General features: G+C 49.2%; 1 protein-coding gene across 1 annotated transcript in view; it reads right to left on the bottom strand.

The window, feature by feature from the left end:
* The window catches only part of LOC146861944 (N-acetylneuraminate-9-phosphate synthase-like), a 143,960-nt gene that overhangs the window by 70,689 nt on the left and 50,806 nt on the right, over nucleotides 1-22,465 (bottom strand). The gene's annotated exons all lie outside the window — the stretch shown is intronic.

Raw genomic sequence — 22,465 nt, 5'->3', positions numbered from 1 at the left:
TCTTGTGTGAATCATTTTTTTGCATCTATTTATACACCCATTCAAAGCACTACTACACTAGACTGTATACAGACAGGGTTCATGTAAAGTGGAGAAAATATGAAGCATGTATACAGAAAAACACAAAAATGTAATACAATTTAGCACCTGCTACCACATACTGTCAGGTACGAAATCTCCCAAAATTCAAAAGAATTGAAAAAAAATGATGGCATATGAAAAACTGTTAAAATGCAACATCAAAATACAAATTAATAAATTTCAGAAAAAAACAGCAGCTTCGGAAAGCATTCACTCGATCATTTAAAATGACAATCAGTCGGAGGATTATGGAATTGTCAATCTTTTCTTTTTTTTAAATTAAAATCTTGAGCCAATTCCAAGGACTACTACCATCACAGAGCTATCAAAAATAAAAACATACTCCTCAGCCTTGGATACGGTGATTTAATAGAGGACTTTTTTGGACAGAAATACGATCCTTTGATTCCTGTAGCACAATTCTCTTCATGACAAATGAAGGCTCACTGTTTAGACTGGTCCCAATAAGATGGTTAATTTTATAAGACCCGTATGAAATTTCATTCACAGTGGTGTAATTTCCAGCATTTCATATTACAGTTATACAAAATGCCTAAGATTTCGCCACATAATCAATGATTTGTTGTAGGAAACTGGCTCTATATAGACTACACCAAAATGAGGTATAGTGTGTATAGAGTCCAGGTGACCCCAGAGGTTAAAGTTAGATAGAACATAACTCTCTATTTGTGGTAGAGTGGTCGAGCAGTAAGGCAGTATCAAAGGTCTGTATTAAGCATTTGATGTACACCCTCAATGAGCAAATGAATTCACACACTCAATGACTCAACTCTAGGCCAATTGTTTTTGTATAAAAAAAATATACTGTTTTATCTTTATAACCAAGCAAGCCTGGCACAGGTAAGCATTAAATACTTTACAGTAATAAGTTGCTGAATGTTGAACAGTTTGAAAATGCAATAGGAATTGTACTTTGTTTGATTTACAGGGGATGCAGTAGGTTGTAATACTTAGCAAGTACAGTACACTGAAATGAATAGGATTTTTCAGTAAATTACAGGTAAGTTACTTTTCACATTACTTTTCTAACTCAGTGTTGGACACCTAGATTCAGCACTGGGACATTTCCTGCAAACAGGTAAGTAAATGAGTTTTGGTTGAGAGACGCTAGGGGGAGGGCTGACAAGATGGCCGCACCTTAGTGAGGCTCCGTCAGCCCTGGATGAATTATTCACCATCTATCCTAAATCAGAGGGCGTACCTCGCCATTAATTGCTCCATCTGGATTGGAGGGATAGTCGGAGGTAGAGTGAGCTGTCTGCGGGAAGCCAGAGGCCGAGATAACTCCGTGGAACGCCGACTCCAGCTGGGGCCTGTGAGACGCGCTACGGCCGACTGGGCCATGACTAGCGAGGCTGACCCGCTGCCAGCAGAGCCTGGAGGAGCCTTGCCAAGACGGACTAGCAGGCACTGCCAGTCGGGACTGCGGAGCCGGGGCAGCAGGTACCAGGTGTGACAGGCAGGGACAAAGAAGGGACATGCGGCCACACCTGTACGGGCACCCTACATGTGATCACTGAGCGGAGCGCTATTACTCAAGGCCAAGGATAACTGCCTTCCCAGCGTGAGTGAGGCCTGCGGAAGAGCGCTGACTCCGCCAAGCCGTCTTTGAAAGGCACAACACCGGACACTACCAGTATTTCCCTGGGGGAAGAGAGGCGGAGGGGCAACTGACGCAGAGCACAACATCGCCACAATTGAACACTCTTGCCTCTTCGCATCGTGAAAGCTGGCGCGCTGGACAGAGTTTAGGTTCACACTGCACACGCGGCCATTGAATCGTGCCCTGGACTATCAGATACGGGGCACAGACGTTATTGCCTGCGGAGCCTCCAATAACGAAATTGGATCCGCTGAGGGCTCGTTGACCTGAGGGACGCATTAGCTCCCAACGCCTGCCGGTTGCGGACATCGACGGGGAGGGGTGTGGCCTGCTCGGGGGTCTCACTCGGGCCGGGCACGAGAGACTATCTGCTCCACTAGGCCTGCTTTCTGATGATCCCATTTTTGTAGAATCATGCATAATCTGCCGGTCTGTCTCGGTCATATCTGAAGAGTTTCGGTGAGCTGTTCTGCCCGACACTGCCCCGACCGACTTCTGGAGAGTGACCCTAATCGACGCCATAAGGAGCTGCACCCGCAACAGTCCCAGTGAGCTTGACCCTTGCGGAGGAGGGATGAACTGCATTAACCGCCCCTGTACTACGCTGCACACATGGAGAATCCGGTAGGGAGACCGTGCGTTTGAATAAATCGTGCAGACATCGCCAGGTGAGGGGCGACCTAATCCTTCCTTCAGCACACCCTCTACTCCACTACAAGATCACCCAGGTTGAACACCTCGAGCGTCAACCCCTCGGCTAGTGGGTGCACAGACATTTCCGGGCCCCTGCCCGGCCCAGGCCCCTATCTCCCCACGCTGGACTGGCACCCGCATTAGAAGCGTAGACCTGCAGCCCTCCAGAGACTGGGCACCACTGGCGCTGAGGCACTGCTCCCACACCTGCGCTGCACGGCTGGTCAGAGACGCCGCTCTCGCTATCTCGTTCCTACACCTATCATATCCCTCGCACCGCCCGGGGCGAACAGTCAGAAGACCAACTCCGGGTCGGCGGGGGTGACTCCCATCCGCCTAGCTGGTCACGAAAATGGGGAAATCGGACGGCAAACAGCCCAAACTCAATTTTGCCACCTGCAGGACGCCCAGAGGGCAACCGCCCGACCCAGAACAAGACAGCGCGGGTCAAGAGACACAGGGCACAGATGAGGTGGACATGAAGACGCTGCTCCACACAATGAAAGCAAGCTTTGCCTCCATAGAGGGGAAGATGGATTCCATGTGCGCCAGAATAGACCAGATCACCCAGAAGATCAAAAAACAAGACAGGAGAATCAAGGAGGCTGGAGCACGCATCTCTACCCTAGAAGACTACCATATGCAGGCAGTGGGGCAACTCACAGACATTGACAAGCTGCTGAAGGGGATTACAGCCAAAAATGAGGACATTGAAGCTCGCTCGAGTCGGAGCAACATACCCATAACTGGCGTCCCCAAGACCACTAATACTGGAAAGCTTGAAGATTATGTGGAGCGGCTGCTCACTACATGCTTCGGCAAGGAAGCTCATTGAGGAGAGGGCACACTGCACACTGTCACCAAAGCCCCCGCCGGGTGCACAGCCTCGACCCATAGTCGCGAGACTACTCAACTATCGCGACCACGATACAGCCCTGCGTAAGGCAAGAGAACTGAAGGACGTTGTCTTTGAGAACAATGCCATTTCACTTTACCCTGATTTCAATTTAAACGTTCAGGAAGCGCAGAAGAAATTTGTTCCCATCAAGAAGAAACTAGAGCAGGAAGGAGTGGAGTACGCAATGCTATATCCCACATGCCTATGGCTCACCTACGATGGCAAGCAACACATTTGCAACACCCCACAACAAGCGGAGGACTTTAAAAAAATTTTTTTTTTTTTAAAACAGTGCTGGCGGCCAAGAGAGCGGAGCGATCCCCGACGAGCGGCAGAGATGGCCCGGCGCATCAAGAAGAGGACTGAGAGCGCCGAGTACAGCCGAACACGTAGCCGACGGCAGGTAGCCATGCTGGCAATGTTGGCATAGACATTTGCTTCAATATGCAGGTAACACTAAATAAGATCAATGTATTGCCTCCCGCCCTTTCTTCAGTCTTTCTATAGGTGGTGAGGAACCTGTCGCATACTGTAATAGCACTCCAGGGCCCCCTTCTTCATGCCACCATGGTGTAGGAGGAGCAGCCACGCCCCCTCAGACACACGTCTCTAAGGGAGCACCCCTTTCCCCCAATCGCGGGGACTTTATTGTTAGGCGGTTGCCTTTGTTTTTCTGATATAGGGACACTGTCACCACGGACCACTAATGACTGAGACTCGTTTTCTATTGGATTTGCTGCTGCACTGTGTCGACCTGTTTTTGTATCGGGATCTCCCTATGCTACGAATGACATTTAATCACATAACATGGCCAGTGCAATGCTCACTCGGGGAAGTGGTGAAACAAATGTTTTGGGATGTATCGGGAGGGGTTCAGAAGGAGGGTACTGTACACGGCAAGTTAGGGTCGCCGTTGTGGAGGGAATGTTGGGGTAGAAAGGTAGTCATTACAAATTTGGCATTAGATACCAGACTACGTTGTTATAGCACACACGTTCTACAGAAACCGATCCACAATCCCTATGTACAGGTTGGAACTTCGGCAATGGCATATGAGGATCACATGCCAGACACCATAGCGCCCATGGGCCTCCTCACTTGGAATATTAGGGGACTGGGCAACCCCAGAAAAAAACAGCACATACTGGCCTACCTAGACAGGCATCATGTTAGTATAGCCATGCTGCAGGAAACGCACACCCTCCCCTCGCCTCAAGATAGGCCTCACATAGGTACTTCTCATATTCCAGCAGTGCCCTACACTGAGACCCACAGGGCAGGTTCTGCATGGCTTGGGGGAGACTAGCTTCTGCCTCCATCACACTCGTATGTAGTTATGGGCCTAACGTGGATGACGAAGAATTTTACATAACTTTATGGGCACAAGTAGTGAGCATAGGCTCGACTCATCTAATATGGGGAGGTTGTTGTGTGCAGATTTAGATTCCGTATATAGGTTTCCCGATTTATGCCCTTATATAGGTACAATTCACATTGCCCTTATTTGGACATAGAAATCCGGCCCTTATTTAGACATTGTTCGTACAAACCATATACAGGCATGGCCACCTACATCCGTCCATCCACATCACAACGATTTCTTGGAAAACCAGACCCTTAAGCCTTTATGAATTTCCCTCAGCTTGAATATTGATTTCTCCAAGTATGCATGAAAATCTATTCCTTAGGGGGTTCATTCATGACGTTCTTCTGCCCGACTTTTACGTCAATACTGACATTCCTAGACACCTTCAAGGTATAAATGTACTTGCCCAGGCAAATTGCGGTTCCCGGAGGATTCGATCCAACCCAGATTACGCGGTTCACCACGGCAAGTTCGGAAGGAGATCGAGTTCCAGCCTGATGCACTGACGCTGCCATCCTCTTTGCAGAGAATCCAGCTCCAGTGCTCTCTGACTTCCCTTGTGGGGGGGTCAGACTATCGAGTCCAGAAAAGAGATTCCAACCTCTCTCATTCTAAGGTATGGAGCTGACTAGAACTTAGAGAAAAGTTTGGCAACTCTTGGCTAAACTAAAATATAGCTAGCTATACTTTAGAAATGGCACCTACTTCAAACCTCGTACTGCACTTAGGTTAGGTACACTGGGGTAGAACAATTTAGAAGCATCAGATGAGCATCACATTTTAGCTTATGTTATTTATGTATGTATGTATTTTGATTAATATAGGTCATAGCTACAAACCGTGCTATTGCAGTATTATGTTATCTTACTGCTAACCTTGAACATATTGTACTTCGCAGTCAGTCTTAGGATTGTAGCAATTCATATCTCTTGCATGAAAAATAAGACTGTTCAATAAACCCTTTTATTGAAACGCCCGTCTCTGTATTTCTGTGAAACTCTGTAGAAACGAAGCATGCACGATTGACTGAGTGAAACTGTTATCTATTGTTTCCACGATTCTGAGACTGTTCCGATTCTAAAAGGATACAAAGTTGTCATGTTTATGCGGTTGTCAGAGACTAATCCCTTCATGTATATTCAAGAAGTTTCTAGTGACCTCTGAGTTAGCTGACACACACAAGTAATTAAGTTTAATATACTCGATAGAGACATACTGACCGTAGTCCAATGTCAAATATATAGTGTATGTTATTCCAATGCGCAGAGCCTATCAGGGTTATAGGAACTACACTACAAGATGATTTCAACCTTACACTGCAACCCTCGCAAGACCAGTCTCACCCGCTGCCACATTATTATTCCAAAGCTTAACGTCAACTTCAGAGCAAATAATCGCAGACAATTTACTTGTGGACGTCTGGCGCCATCACCATCCAGCACAGAGGGAGGGCACATTTCACTCTGCAGTACATACCACTTGGTCCCGCCTGGACCTGTGGATCACCACGCAAGACATAGCGCTGCACAGCCTCTTCTTGCATCACTTGGCGCGCACTTACTCGGACCACTCCCCAGTGCTTATGGCCCTACACCCACCGGGATTGTTGCCCCAATCCAGGTAGTGGTGCCTGCAACCTACGGCGATCCTTGACAGTGTTTCAGACTGAACAGGGGGGGAACTCTAGAGGGGTTCCTGAGACTTAACGTCGACTCAGTACCCTCCCTAGCTACTGTGTGGGAAGCCCTGAAGGTAACCATCCATTGCATAGCTAAAACAGGAGGCATACTCAAAGACATTAGCACTTCAATAGCACATAGAATGTCAGCTCAAACAACAAGAGGCAAACATGCATGCGGCAGGCGCAGGGCCACGATACGTGAACTCACGCAGTACCAAACCGAGGCGAAGGGAGTGCCTTTTCTGCAGCAAATCCCACACGTCACGCAGATATGGAGAGGGCGAGCGCCCCTGTACGCTCTTAGCCAAGATCATCCACCCCCCTAGAACGGCAAACAATGAGCTGGCTATTCGGGATGAGGCAGGAGTGACCCAACGAGACACATCGGCCATAATGCAGGTGTTCACTGAGCACTACCAAAAACTATACACGTCATGTGCAACACGTCAAGCAGAGAACCCACAACATTTACAGCAGATAAAGCTGGCTTGGCTCAGCAACCGGCAGCGTGAATTCTTAGCCTCCGATTTAGGGGAGAACGAAATCCGGGAGGTTATTATGCACATAGGGAATGAGAAGGCGCCGGGACCTTACGGCCTCGGCATTGAGTTTTATAAGACCTATATCGACACACTCGCCCCCTTCCTTAGAGCGGTCTATTAAGAGGCTGCCCAGACCGGGACGCTCCCGCCTACCATGAGGGAGGCATGATTGGTCTCATTGCTGAAACCAGGAAAGGTCCCTAACACCACGGACTCGTACGGGCCTTTATCCCTCATTAACTGCGATATAAAGATACTAGCTAAGGTAGTGGCCAATAGGCTCACGCTCCTGATGGATAACCTCGTCAGGCCTGATCAAGCGGGCTTCATACATGGGCGATCCACTTCACATAATCTGAGGACCCTCTTTTCCATCCTGCATGGGATTGAACAGGAGGAGCAGGCAGTGGCGATCTTTCTAGATGCCACCAAAGCATTCAACTCCTTGGAATGGGAGTACTTATTCTCAGTTTTAACGCATATGGGTTTTCCTCCTAGGTTCCTCAAGTGGATCCACCTGCTGTACCATCGACCTCGCCCCTCGCTACTCCTGAATGGAGAACGCTCTCCCGCCTTTGGCATTAGCAGAGGCACGCGACAGGGGTGCCCCCTCTCACCCCTGCTATTCGCAATAGCCATGGAACCGATGGTGACTATGCTACGACAGCACCACAAACAATATGCGCTGAATTACCCCACTAGGCATGTCCTAATCTGGCTCTATGCGGATGACGTTACGCTTTACGTGCGAGATCCTGCTGAAGGCTTAAACGCCATGATAAGGGAAATAGAATTTGGGGCCTACTCAGGTATCAACAAACTGGGGCAAGTCCCAAATCATGTTGCTCACTGGTGCGACGATGATGTCCGCTACCTGGGCGGCACTATCACCAAGGACAGAGATGATCTCTTGCGAGCCAACTATGGCGTGGTCCTTACAAAGGTGTAAGACTTAATCACTAGGTGGATAGAACTTCCGCTTTCCCTAGCCGGTTGGATGGCCTTAATGAAAACGATCATGCCCACATTTTTATAATTATTCACAAACATCCCCTTCCCCCCCCCCCGGTCATCATTTTTTCACTAGGCTGAGAAGCCAGCTCATCCTCCTGGCATGGGTCGGAAAACAACCCTGGATCACATGGAGCACCCTTACACTGCCGTTCGCTCAGGGCGATTTCGAAGCGCCCGATCCCGAACTATACTATCTCAGAGCTCAGGCACATTTCGCGGAGTACTGGCTCGAGCCTCCCCCCTTTATGACACACCTACCGGTCGAACAAGGGCTAATGGATTCGATCCCACTTGTTGGGTTCCTGGGAACCAATGACACCACAGCTGGGGGTAAACGGTCCACAGTAGCTTGTACTAATAATGCGTAGATAACTCTCGCCAAATGGTCCCAAATCCCCATGCTATACTCCCCGCTCCTGCCCCTGCACAATCAACATAATTTGCCAATCACACAAGAAGGCATATGTAAACGCCTTCTCCTTAAACTAGGCGTACACACTTAGGAAGGGGGGGGGGGGGGGATTTGAACCAATATGGGCAATTCAAAGCTGCAGCGGATTTCTTTGGCGACACTACCCCCACCACTATGGGCCGATTCCTATATATCCGCTTGAGACAAGCCGTCAAGGGCGCCACCCCAGCATTCCCGGAGGAACCCCCCCACACTGCTCCCACTCTACCAACTGTTACATGCTGGGGCACCCCAAGCTGTGTCACGCATATATAAAGCCACAGTTGGGGCACGGACACACAACACTCTGAAGGCAAAGCAGGGATGGGAAGTGGAGTTGGGTCATCCTCTTACAGGAGGAGGCCTGGGCATATAGTTGCCAACAAACTGAATGCATCACAGCTAACAGTAGGTTCAGAATCATCCACTTTACATTCCTCCATAGAATGTACTATATGCCAGTGAAACTGTACAAATGCAACTATGAGACAGATGCAACCGCTGCAGGAGAGAGGGAGCGGGGTTTTTACATGTTGCGTGGGAGTGGGAGTCTGTTGTGAGCTACTGAGCAAGATGGTGGGAGGGTCACTTGATCTCACACCAGAAATGGGCCTCCTGGGCTACCTCCCAAAGAATAAAGGTCGCGTGAAGCACTCCCAAACAAGTGTTCTTTCTCTGCAATTCCATATTGAAAAATTATCTGAAATCTTTTGTGGATGTGAATGCATTGGTCTATTGGGAGCCAATCTGTAGGTGACTATGACAAGTGGGTTCCTGCTTGTCCTCTCCTGGAGAGAGCAGAGTCCATGGTTCTTCCTTTATACTGCTAAAAGTATGCAAATGTGGAAATCACTTGGATGCTTCCCCGTTTGGCTTGCCCACCTTAGTAAGAGCCAAAGTTCTTCCTGCCTTTAGCCAGGATGATGGACAGCTTAACAAGGACACCCCTGCTGCAGCATGTATCCCACCAATTTTGGTGTGGAGTTCTTGATACTGAGGAGTATGAAGACATCTCCACCAAGCAAAGAGGCACTTAAATCATATAGTTAAGAGAAAGGACCCTTGTTTGATGGAGACTTACCTCATTGTAGTCTTGTTGTCTTCTCTAGAAGAGGATTCATGTTATTATATATTTCTGGATAAATACACACCATGAACACACTCACATTCTCAAAACGCAGACAAGGTCACTGGTGACATTTCCTCATGCTCCATTACACAGCTGTAGTGTAGAATACATACTGCACATGTATCCAAGGAGGTAGCACTTAGTAATTAACCATTAGAAAGAACTCCACTAGAGTAGATATTGTGTGCAAAACTGTGGACTCTTGTTGGATAAAAAAAAGTAGGTGTGGCTCCTTTGTGGCAGTCACTCACACAGCTACTTAAAAACCTACACAGACACTTAAACACCCGCATTCACACACGCTCATGCAACTACTCATAGACCCACTCAGACCCATACATCCACTCACAGACCCATACAGCCACTCATACATCCACTCACAGACACCCACCCCCAGACCCACTCAGACAGATTCACAGACTGTCATACACTCATTGAGCCACTTGCAAACCCACTCAGACAATCTCATGCCTACTCACAGACAGACACACACACACACACACACACACACACTCCTAGTGAGACACATACAGCCCCTCCCAGACCCATAAAGACAACACACACCCATTGAGACACTCATGCCGACCCTCACACGCTTACTCTCAATGGCTATAGGTTACAGTTAGGAAATGAAACGTATAAAGTCTTAGAAATTCACTTTAAAAAAAAAAAAAAGGTTACCGGGGATGTTATAGTTCGGAAACATTTTTTTTAAACTTAGAAATTCACTGAAAAAAGCAAAGGTTATAGGGACATTAGTTACGCTCAGATTTCACTTGATACAAAACCAGTGAAATTCAGCAGTTATAGTTACCTGAGCCAACTAGAACTTACTCCCCTGCAACGCACTGCTTATGACCTCACACATTACATCACTCCTGACATGGTCAGTGACATCACTGATGACATCATCCACAGAACCATTCACACCCCTTTAAAACCTCTCATACACCCACACAACCACTCACATACCCATTCACTTATCCATGTAGCCACTCACACACCCACTCATTCATACAGCTACTCACTCACGCATAAAGCTACTCATACAACCAGTCACTCACCCATACAGCCACTCACTCAACCATACAGCTACTCACACACTTATTCACCTATGCAGCCATTCACACAGCCTCTAAACACAAGCACCCTTTCACTAACGCAACCACTTAAATACCCATTCACACATCCATATAAGCACTCCCACATCCCCTCACTCACCCACACAGCCATTCACACAAACGCTCACTCTCCAATACAGCCACTCACACACCAACTCAAAACAGCCACTCACTTACCCATACAGCCATTTACACACCCAGTCACTCACCTAGTCACTCACACAGCCACCCACTCACTCACTCATACAGCCACTGACAAAGCCACTCACCAATGCTGCCACTCATGCATCCCCACAGCTACTTACTCACCCACTCACACATGGATACACACTATCATTAACATAATACAAGTTATAAGTAGTATCACTCATTAGAAGTACCCCTGGTATACTAATTTAACTTTTGTAGTAGCTTACTATACATGTATAACAATCAAACTCTTATAAAATATTTTCACTCTCTGGAAGATGTCATCAGTAAAGCCACTGACCACGTAATGAGTGATGTAATATGTGAGGTCATAAGCAGTGCATTGGGGGAGCTCGAGTTCTAGGTAGCTCAGGTAACTTGTTTTGTATCAGTGAAATTTGAGCCCAACTATAACATCTGTGTAACCCTTTTTTTTTTTTCAGTGAAAAAAATATATATATATGTGTAGGAAAGTAGGATCTGCTTCTTATGTTTACCCCCACTTCTTGCTAAATGTAATACTGTTTTTGACTAGCCTGACTGGGATCCTGCTAATCAGGACCCCAGTCTATCTGCTTTCTCCTTTAACTGTTACAATATGCATTTAGGTACACCCCAGATTGGATACTGGGGTACCCTGGTCAGTCCCTAGTATATTGTACTCATGTACCCAGGGCATAGGTACCCCAGAGGCCTGCCATGGGCTGAAACATGTATTATACCATCCATGAGAGGCCATGCAAAATGGAACTACAGGCCTGCCATTGCAGCCTGTGTAAGTTGGGGCATGCACCACTTACTAAAGATATAGATTTACTATATCTAAGGGTCACTGCACTTAGAACCAAGCACCCTGCCCTCAGGATTGTAAAGGCCTACTAGAGGAGTGACTTGTAGGTTTTAAGTGAGAGGGTGCCACTGCATGAGCATAACACCCCTGCAGCCTACGGGGTTCATTCTCCCGGGCTGTCAGTGAGGCAGCCATTTACAACATATAGAGAGGCATTATGCGCATGATGACCAACTCTAAAAGCGCTGAAACTAACCCTATCCTGTTTGGTGTCAAACATGTTGGAATCATACCCCCACACCAGTAACCAGTGTGGGAGGTATGATTCCACCCCTCAGAAGCGAGCTTCATGAGGTCCCTGGTGTTTCCTGTACCAGCCTTCTAGTCCCGGACAGCCCAAATGGTGGCTGCCAACCAGAGACACATTTATGCACTCCTGCTGCTGAGCCAAGCTCAAGCAGGGGAAGGAAGAACAATAAGCATCCTATCACAGGGAGGTATGATCAGGTCCCAGACAGGTTTTAGTGTGTTAGGGCTGGGTGGGTGCGCTTGCAAGCGACTCAAAGTCTGCATTAGGGGCACATTTGGTGTCCCTGTGCATAGCCCAGTTCTAACCTTTCCTGGGAGCCGTTGGCTCTTGCTGTGGCGCAAAATTGGACAAAGGACATGGGAGTAACCTCCCCACTTTCCAGACTCTCCCCTGGGAGGGTCCCCTGAATTTTGCCAACCCTTTTCCGTGGGTACATAAGGGCTTACCTGGCTGTAGGACCTTAGATTCGATGTGGACAAGATTCTGAACCAGAAACCACTGAACTTCGACCGTCTGGACACTCTGGACCTCGCTGGACTTCGTTTGGGCTCAACTTAGTCTTCCCCTCAGTGAGAAGCCTCGTCTGTGCCAGTGCACCATACAGGATCCGTAAAGGACCTGTGGAGAATCAAGGACAACCAAAGATATTCCCTTTGGAGTGAAGAAGACACACCCCTGCATTCGCAGGCACCGCAACACTGCTGTCCGGTCTGCTGACCCTGAGCTCCTACAGACTCAGGAGGATTCAGCAACACAGGAGGTGGGTTTCTACGTCCTTCATTGTCCGAGCTGCCCTCTCACCAAGTTTGAGGTCAGAATCCCTTGTGGGGGCTGCAATACCAGAACCCCTGTGCAAAGCATACATTTGCAAGTGCATATGCTTGTAGGCGTTTCCTGAACAAGTGCACTGGGCTTCGAGTAGCCCCAACCTCTGGCACAATTTCCTACTAAGAACTCTGGCCTCCTCGCACAGAGTGCTCCGTGGGCTGCTGTTTGGTGAAATCGCTTAAGGTCCTCTCGTGACTCCTGTGCCTCTGGCTGCGAGTCCACTTGAGGGTCAACTCTGCTTTTCTTGAGCTCTCCTGGTTTCTGCAGGCCTGCCCTGCCCCCGCCCCCCTTGCTGTGGGGAGTCTCCTGGACCTTGCAGGTCTGAACTGTATCCATCCTTGACCTTCTGCGTGGGTTGCTGTTGCCAAGGCTTGTTGGTGTTCCCACCTGACACCAAAACGTCAGTCCTCTACATCCTTTGCAGTACAGCTCGTATCCGGCTCCTGGTCGTCCTCGACGTCTCCTCATCCCCGTAGCTGAAGAGTCAAGAACTCCATCAACGCACCTGAAGCACTTGACATTGGTGGGCATGTCTACCGAGCCCTGGTCACTCCTGAGTGAGCCAGACTCTATCCCCTCTGCTTTCAGGTACTCTTCGACAAGAATCCACCTTTGGATTCCAACGGACACTTTTCTTTCTTCCAGCAGCGGCCCTTCTTCGAAGTCCTCCATTGGATTCGATGGCGGTTTCCGACGCCACTTCAGACCTATGCACCCAGCTTCCCTGGGATAAGTAACTTGGATACCACGGTATTCACGGGTGGGGTGGCTCCCCAACCTCCTATCTTCCACTGAGTTTCTTCAAAGTCCACTAGGAAGTGTTCTTAAACTCTAAAACTTCAACTGCAACTTTCCCATAGAATTGTACGGAACATGCAGTCCTGTCCCTACTTACTAACCTTGGGTGGTTCCTTGGGGTCTCGACGAGTCTATGTCCTCTCGACACTGTCTTGACTCAAGTCATGGTTCTTAGACCACTTTAATAAATGGTTTGGTCTCCCCCTGGGGCCCACTGTGTATTAGTGCTATTTACTGTCATTTCTGTGCTTTTAAGTATTATGTGCTTTGTAACTCTCTCCTTGTAGGAGATACTGTGTCGTACCAGATAGTGTAATATTAATAAATACATATTTTTATAACTACTGTGTGGTTCTTCTTTCATTTAACCAATACTATATGGTTGCATTCTGGTAAAACAAGCTGCTTAACATTCCTCCAAGAGTAAGCCTGAAGGCTGCTCTCCACAGCTACCACTTGGATAGCTTTCTAAGGTTGTCTTTGACCTCTTAAATCACCATAAGGGTTGTTTGGACTGGTGCAAGGTGCTCACTTTAAATAGTGGACAGCATATACCAGGCCAACACACACTATATAAATATCGATATATATATATGATCAAGGCCACAGGTCGGCTAATTTTAGATAGGCACAGAGCAGTCTCCATTAAACTCCTGCCAACAGCAGTGCCCCTCTTATTCGACGCTAATGATTCAGACGGAACTGATTTTAATCCTTTTTACACCCCCGTTAACCCCATTCCTTCCCTTCCCCTCCCATCCCATCTCACTCTCACCCCTCCTGCCGACACACATACACCAACATTCGCACCACCAACTTGGTACTAGCACAATCGAGCTACGCTGTGAGTGAATCAGGACATGGGGGGCGGGGATGCCGATAAGTTTGTGGTCAGAGGTCAGTTAATGCTTTGATGTGTGAATGAGCTGTAAACACAAAATGGGTCCCTTGTTACCTTATTTTATTCACCAGCAGCAGTAAGTGTGCCAAGTTCCTTAACGCCCAGGGTGCTATGTGAGCAAGGGCTGGCTCCGATAGTGGGAATATATGCCTCACTCATTGTTAAAGGCTGTAGGAAACAAACATTACAATAGGGTTTTGGGGGGCAGCCGACCACATATTGGGTTTTTGGAGCAGTCCAACGACTGTGGGCAATTTGGGCTGCATTGGGCTATTTTATACCCCAGGGTATAAAACTGGACATCTTCTAGGACCAGCACACGATTTTGTCCTGGCGACACGGTGGCTGGTATTAGAAGACCTTATTGTTTCTGTAGTAGCTTAGATGGTGTTGTTGGGTAGGTTAAAAGTAGGTACATTTACTGTGATTATGTTATCTGAGGATAAGGTGGCACAGGTGAAGAGGCAGCTGAAGGAGGCAGGGCACCTAAACCTCCTGGTGATGGGCGTTCAACTGAGGGAATGCCACCCAGAACGTAGAGCTTCTCACGGGTAGTGTTCTTTGCATGTTCGCCGCTGCGCTAGACCCCCGCTGTTGCATTTAAAAAGTAAGCATTCGGGCCACTTATAAGTGAGAAAAGCGGCACGAGGTACCAGGCATTTAGCCAGAGAGTCCCGCTGTGGGTGACCGCGCATACAAAATGAACCAGTTTGAGGCCCGGGGGGGCGAGGAGGAAGTCAGGGTTGCCATCTGGGTGAGCGAGCCGTCTCTGGTTCAGAGATTGGCATCGCGGGTGGTGAACAGGGCCGTAGGCAACGCACACGCAACAGCTAGGAAGGGTAGAAGGAGTGCAAAGTACAGGCCGGGGGTGCCACTAAGCTCAGGGGAAAGTGGTGACTGCAGGGAGTTGGGGGCTGGGAGGCAGCAGGTATGAGCCGGGAGGCCCAAAGAGGGGAGGGGGGGGGGGGGGGGGGACAGATTTTTGTTGAAGAGGGAGCCTTATTGGAAATGGATGGAGTCAGGCTTCAGGTCAGGGGAGCAGCAAAGGTCACCGGATAGGCAATAAGGAGGAAGGGGTGGGGGGGGGGGGGGGGATCTGGACCCCAATATCTCGGGATGGCTTAAGAGGGTGCCAGCAGAGGTGGGGGCAATATAGGAACAGGAGGATGCCAAGGACGGTGGCAAAGCTACCAGAGTGCGTTTGGAGGCCACTGGCAAGGCAAGACAACGGGAGCTGCGGTCCAGGGGCCAGTAAGGTCTAGGCCTCAGCATTAGCTGCAGCGATGCTGGAATGGAGTGACAATGAGGAAGAGGGACAGGAGGGTGAGCAAGGGGATGAGCAGAGGGATTGGAATAGAAGCAGATTGAGGGACGAAGGCGTTAGACCGCAGCGGAGGGTATTTGCCAGGGTAGGTAAAAGTGTGTGTGTGTGTGGGGGGGGGGGGGGGGGGGGGGTTTACAAAGGTCGGCGGATGGGGAGGCGGCAAGTGGACAATCACAAGGGGGTGGCAGCGTTTCGAACCAGTGGGAGAGTTCAGTGCGACCCCTGCAGTGTGGGACACGTCATGTCATCTCGCATTAGAGGAGAGGATGGGAGGGCAATGTACGGCCCCTCAGCACAGAGCGTAACAGAGCACAGTTCAACCAGATGTTCTTGTACAGTGGGGGTGCAAAATGACGCCCAATGAGCTATGTGAAAATGTACTAGGAGGATGACTGTGTGGAAGAAGGTAAAATACTGGTAAAGGATGACCCTCAGGAGGAGGAGTCGAGATGGTGGAAATGGGAGGGGGGCTGGGCAGGGGGATGCTAATGAATCTGTACTTGGTGTTTTCCAGAGTTTAGACACTTGGAGTTGGCAGGAGGGACATGTGATTGCTGGACAAAGGACAGCTGACGAGGCAGTGGGCTTCATTGCGGGCACCGACCTTGGCACCAGGTAAGGAAGTGCAGGACGGGGCAAACACCACCACAAAGGTGTCCATTGGGGTAGAAGCAAAGGAACCCCAAGAGAGCGGGAGGCCCGTTTAATGAAAGGTTTATATGTGAAGGATACAGGCGTAGGCACGGAGGACCACGGTGTGGGTGAGAAGGCTGAGGCAGCGGTAGGCCAAGTGGATAGTAAGCAGGGGGTCTCTACACCTGCAGGAGGGGGGGAGAAAGACGGGGAGCCCACTGGGACTAGGAGCAAGGCCACGGATAAGAGCATGGGAGGGGACGCAAGGGGGGGGGGGGGGGGGGAGGACACAGATGACCCAAAAGTAAACTATGGCCAATTTCGTTTTTCACCATTGCAAGGTTATCTGTTCCCCATAGGATAGAATGGGGGAGTTAACTGGCCCAGGGAATTAGGTAGGAAAATAATGTTTAATATGCCTGAACTCAGAATCTAAAGATGCATCTTTTCGTGAAGGTGGTTTTTACATTCTGTGTTTGAAAATACCACTTTTAGAAAGTAGGTATTGTCTTGCTCAGTCATCCCGTATGCCTCTGCTGGAATGTGGATTGCCTGTCTGGGTTTAGGATAACAGAAGGCTGGGGAGCAGGAGTGGCTCGAGATAGTCTAGGTGGGTCAAGAAAGGGCTGAATAGGCCTGGGCTGAAATTGGCGAAGGGGGAGGAGATTTCCTTGCACCTCAAAGGGCCTGGTCTGCCTAGGACCATACTATCTCCACCTCTGGCCAGAAAGCCACACCAGAGAAGGCAGAACTGGTTCTGGCTGGACACAGACACTCTCTGCCTAAGGGATCAAAGGATTTTGGGATATAAATACTGGGGCCCAGACCCCTGAACTTTAGAACCCTTGGACCAAGAAGAAGCAGCTCTGGGGAGGAACTACCACTTTGCTGTGTGGGCCTGCTTCAGTCTTTGGCAATGAAAGGACTGGACTGACCTTTCTGCAATCTACTTTGTGAGTTTCTCCAAGGGCTTGAGGTAGAGCTTGCACACTGTTCAAGAAGTTTTAGGACCAGCAAAGACTTCAAGCTCTTCTGCCCTCAGAACTGGGGACAGTGTGTTTTGTGCTGCAACAGAAGAAAAGCAACCCGACGTCTACGACGCCGCTGCCGACTGGGTGTCCTGTAGGCACCGGCGCAACACCACACCGCAACCCTGGTCTCACCGACGATGCCTGCTGATGCCGCCACCCAGCCGCTGCTCGCACCGCGACCTGTGGGCACAGCACTCCGCACCGCCTCACTTCACGACGACTCCTTGGTATCCCGCTCCACTTCCACGCCAAAATCTACGCTGCTGCTTGCACCGGGTTCGAGGGCACCACTCGTAAAGTTACACGCCGCACCGCCCTCATCAGACACCCCAGCATTGACCTACCGCCGCCATCGACTCCATTTTGTCAGCCGACGACAGCACTTCAGTAACGACGACGACGCTGCTTGCCCAGCAACCTGCCAGCACAGCGACTAGCACCGCTTTCACTTTGTACTGCAACCCTGGTCTCACCGACGACATCTGACGCTGCCACCAAACCGCTGCTCGCACCGTGACCTGAGAGCACCGCACGCCGCACCGCAGCACCAGACGCGTGCCGACACCAGCGCTCCTGACTTCAACAGAGAGGAGATCGATCTGCAAGGCGTGTTACTTCGAGGACCTCGACAACTCATGCACCAACCTCCGGAACTGACGCCTGCGGACGCCGTGCTTTCGAAGTTCAACGAGAGGTCGCTGACGCCCTGCATTTCTAAAAGGGACTGTTTGCGGGTCTTCCAGACACCGTAGCTGCCAGCGACACAGCAGTAAGCCAGAACGGTTTGGATTTGTTTGCTCACAACGCCGTGATAGCCCTGGACAGCGCTATCGACATAAAGGAACTACTTTTCAAGCATATTTTGATAACCAAAGATTTTTAAGTACTATATTGTGGATTTTTATCGTTTTTGGTCTGGTCTTAAGTATATAAAAATATTGGATATTTTTCTAAACTGGTATATGCCCTTTTGTAGTGCCTACACTGTATTACTGTTGGTTATGTGTGTTACACACTGCCTCTAAGATAAGCCTGACTGCTCGTGCCAAGCTACCAAGTGGGTGAGCAGGGGTTACTTTAGGAGTGTAACTCCCTTATCCTGACTAGAGTGGTGGTTTCTGCCAGACTTTGGCACATGCCCTAGCCGACCAAAAATCCCATTTCTAACACTCGCGAATATAGAAAAATATGTAAAGTAGAGTTCTTTGAGATGCTAAAGCTGATGCATAGTGCACTGTGGGCCAAAGAAGGTTCAAAGGAGGAAAAATAGGAGTTATACAGGCGGCCACAAGTGCCCGGCGCAATAAAAACTGTTGGCGGCCTTTCTCCTTTACGCCAGTGTACACTGCGAGGGATGCAGAGGGGGCGTTCATTCCAGGTCTTGGCCGCCAGGTAGGAGAAGGATCTGCCACCTGCTCTGACTCGAAGGATGCGGGGGGAGCGTGGCAGAGATATCTCTTGGGGGTGTGGAAGGAGAATAGTTTGTTGAGGTATTGTGGTCCGGTGTTACGGAGGGCTTTGTAGGCGTGTGTAAGCAGTTTGAAGGTTATTCTTCTTTCGACTGGGAACCAGTGGAGGTCACGGAGGTGTTGGGTGATCTGGTGATGTTGAGGGATGTCGAGGTTAAGTCTGGCTGCGGTAATCTGGAGGAGTTTTTGTTGATTCTGGCGAAAAGAGCGTGTCCGTAGTCCAGTCTGCTGGTAATGAGCGCATGGGTGACAGTCTTCATGGTGTCGTGGGGGGGATCCATTTGAAGGTTTTGCGAAGTATGCGGAGGGTGTTGAAGCAAGTGGAGGACACGGCGTTGATCTGGTGGTTCATGGTGAGTGAAGAGTCGAGTATGATGCTGAGGTTGCGTGCGTGGTCCGTTAGGGTGGTTGGGTTTCCGAGAGCGGGGGGCACCAGGTGTTGTCTCATGCAGAGGGGGTGGAGCCGAGGATGAGGACTTCCGTTTTCTCCGAGTTGAGCTTCAGGCAGGTGCTACTCATACAGGTTGCGACTTCTTTCATCTCCTCTTAGAAACTGCGCCTGGTGATGTCTGGTTCTTTGGTGAGAGAGAGGATGAGCTGGGCGTCATCTGTGTATGAGACTATGTTGAGCCCGTGTTTTCTGACTATGGTTGCGAGGGGGGCCATGTAGACATTGAAGAGCATGGGGCTGAGGGAGGATCCCTGAGGAACTCAACATCTGATCTCTGTTGTTTCATAGAGGCAGGGTGGGAGTCTGATTCTTTGTGTTCTGCCTGAGAGGAAAGATCAAATCCAGTCTAGGGCTGTTCCTTGGATGCCGACATCGTGGAGTCTGGTGGATTGTGTGCGGTGGAAAACGGTGGTGAAGGCTGGTGACGGAGAAGTTGAGGAAAGAGACGCAGAAGGGCAGGATGGCGGGCCCCTTTGTTGATTGGCCCATCGAAAATCTGATTGTGTCACCTAAAGGTGTGGTTCCGAAAAAGAGAAAGGGCAATTCAGGTTGAACCAGCAATTATCGTAGCATGAGGGGACTTCGGTTAATAACTTCATCCCAGAGGATCAGGTGTCTGTGTCCTATTAATCAGTAGACGTGGCTCTCTTCTTGGTGGAAAAATGGGAACAGGGAGAACTAATTGCTAAGAGCGACAACATGTCAGCTTTCTGTTTGTTGCCAGTACACTCAGACAATTTTCAGCTTTTGGGCATGAGGAACTTCGATTTTTGATCACGATCGTATTGAGCCTCCATTTTGTGCTCCGCCGCCATTTTGTGTTGCCCTCACACAGGCAGCACGACGAACGAAGTCTTTTCTGCTTTTCCTGCAGTATTGTGTCAAAATAGCCTTCTGCCTCTGTTTACAAAGCTGGTGTTAGAGACTGGCCGAGTACACTAATCCCGGTCTGGTTTTTCTAATCCCTGTCTCAACTATCTGTTGGTTCACACTATTCTCTTCTGACTCTATCTTATCTTCTGGCCTTCGCTGTCCTCTGCTCGTATTCTCTCGTTTCACAACTGTCCTCCAAAACACACAAACGTATCTCGCCACCTGCAAGTCAGTTACAGACACGTTAATACCTTAACCTGTGGGGAGGGGTGGCAAACACAGTTGGAGGAGAGGCTTCTTCGGGTTACTCGATACTTTTGTTTTCCAACTCTTTCTATTGGCTCTGATTTATTTTCAGACTATTCTTATTGGTTTTTCATGTATGTTTTAGGTGTGTCCTTCGTTAATGTATATGTCACCTATGTACTATAAAAGATTGTGCGCCACGGAGTGAAGTGGCAGTCTCCTGAGAACATACCGTGTGTACTTCTAGGACAACTGTACTAGCTGCAGCTAATAAAATCTGATCTTTTACGGCAACAGAGTGTCCCCGTGTCTGTTAGCTGAAGCAGAAGAACCCAGGAGATTAAGGCGTACCCTGCGCCGCCAGGCCCATAAGGTTTCTGGTTCTTCAGGCATCCAATTTGAAGGGCACTGGTATGTGGATAAGACTCACTCAATGGGATGTGCCATACCTTGAGCTTAGTGCTTTACTACATTCCTGCAGTGGCTCTTCACTTGGTGTACAGGACACAAGCATGCAATACACTATCTGGACGACTTCTTTTTTGTGTGTATCCCCAGTTACGCGACCTGCCAGTGGCTACTGGTAAGAATCCTGGAGCTCATGGGGACATGGGTGTGCCTTCAACACCGGAGTAGACAGTTGGACTCAGCACGGTGCTGTCATTCTTAGGTATTGAAATTGATTCATGGTCAATGGAAGTCCGCCTGCCAGAGGATTAAAATAAATAAATAAATAAATAAATAAAAGAAGACAAAAATACGGTAAGATGCAACTGCTTTTGGATGCTATTTTGTCGAATGCCAAGGTACCGAAGGAGGTACAGGTGCTACTGGGGCATTTGAACTTTGCCTGCAAGGTGATGAGAGCAGGGAGGATGTTCTGTAGTAGGCTGGGGATGCTCTCATCTGGCTTGCCATTGCCACATCACCATGCGAGACTAGCAGCAGGTAAGATTTGAGGATGTGGCAATTTTTTGAGGAATCATTTAACGGAGTGCCGCTGGTGGCACTGAAGGAGATGGACTGGGATGCACAGATATTTTCAGATGCTGCAGGAGGAATCGACGTTGGACTGTACTGGCAGGGCAAAGGGTGCACGGAGGAATGGTCACTGGAAAGGAAAAGGGGTGGGAATTCTTCCTCTGATGGTGCAGGTGACTTTATGGTTGGAGCAATTAGCGTACAGGAGAGTCTTGTTTCGAACTGCCAACATCTCAGTGGTTCAGGTGGTGAATAGACAGTTGGCCAGAGTTGCCCAGGTGCTAAAAGAGTTAAAAATTACTGCAAGTTTTTGTACTGGGGTGCTTAAAATAGGACTTTTTGTTAAGAGCTTAATGCTTGCCTGGTGCAGACAATGACATTGTGGATGCTTTGTCTCGTTTACAGTGGGAGAGATTCCATGGGCTGGCCACGGAGGCGGACAGAGTCAGGACCCAGATGCCTGAAGAGCTTTGAACAGTAGGCGACTGAGGATTCTCCAGTTGGTGGTAGATTTGTTGGGGTTATCTACAAGGAAGGCGTATGCTCAGGTCTGGCCAGAATTCTTAGGTAGAGGGGCACACAGGGGGCAAGAGTATTGGGCTAGGGTAGAAGTTGTAGTTCAGTTCATGCTGGCATTAATCGAAAAATCACAGTATAGGGTTACGATTTCAGGTAAGCTGGAGGGCATAGCTTTTATTGGAAAGCTCTTTTGGGTATATGCGTCATCGGCCAGCGAATCGTGGAGACAGATGTTGGAAGGTTGGGCCAGGGAAGCAGGTGTAGATAGATGGGCTGAAGAGGAGGCCTCTGACTTTGGGTCTGTTGTGTGAAGTGCTTTTGGTTTTGCAAAGGGGGGGGGGGGGGGAACAAAACCACGCTGTTCTCTACATGGATGACATGGATGTTTTTTTTAGTACGTTTCGAGTATCAGAGCTATTGGGGGGCAAGGGGAGCAGGGAGGTATTCAGCGAGGAAGTGCATCGGGGCTCCAAGTTTGGCCATCAGAGTGGCAGGGTAGGACAGTCTTATTCCGGGTTTATC

Source organism: Triturus cristatus, chromosome 2_2 (assembly GCF_964204655.1).
Source record: "Triturus cristatus chromosome 2_2, aTriCri1.1, whole genome shotgun sequence".
NCBI classification, from domain to species: Eukaryota; Metazoa; Chordata; class Amphibia; order Caudata; family Salamandridae; genus Triturus; species Triturus cristatus.
This window is presented reverse-complemented; position numbering and strand designations above follow the sequence as displayed.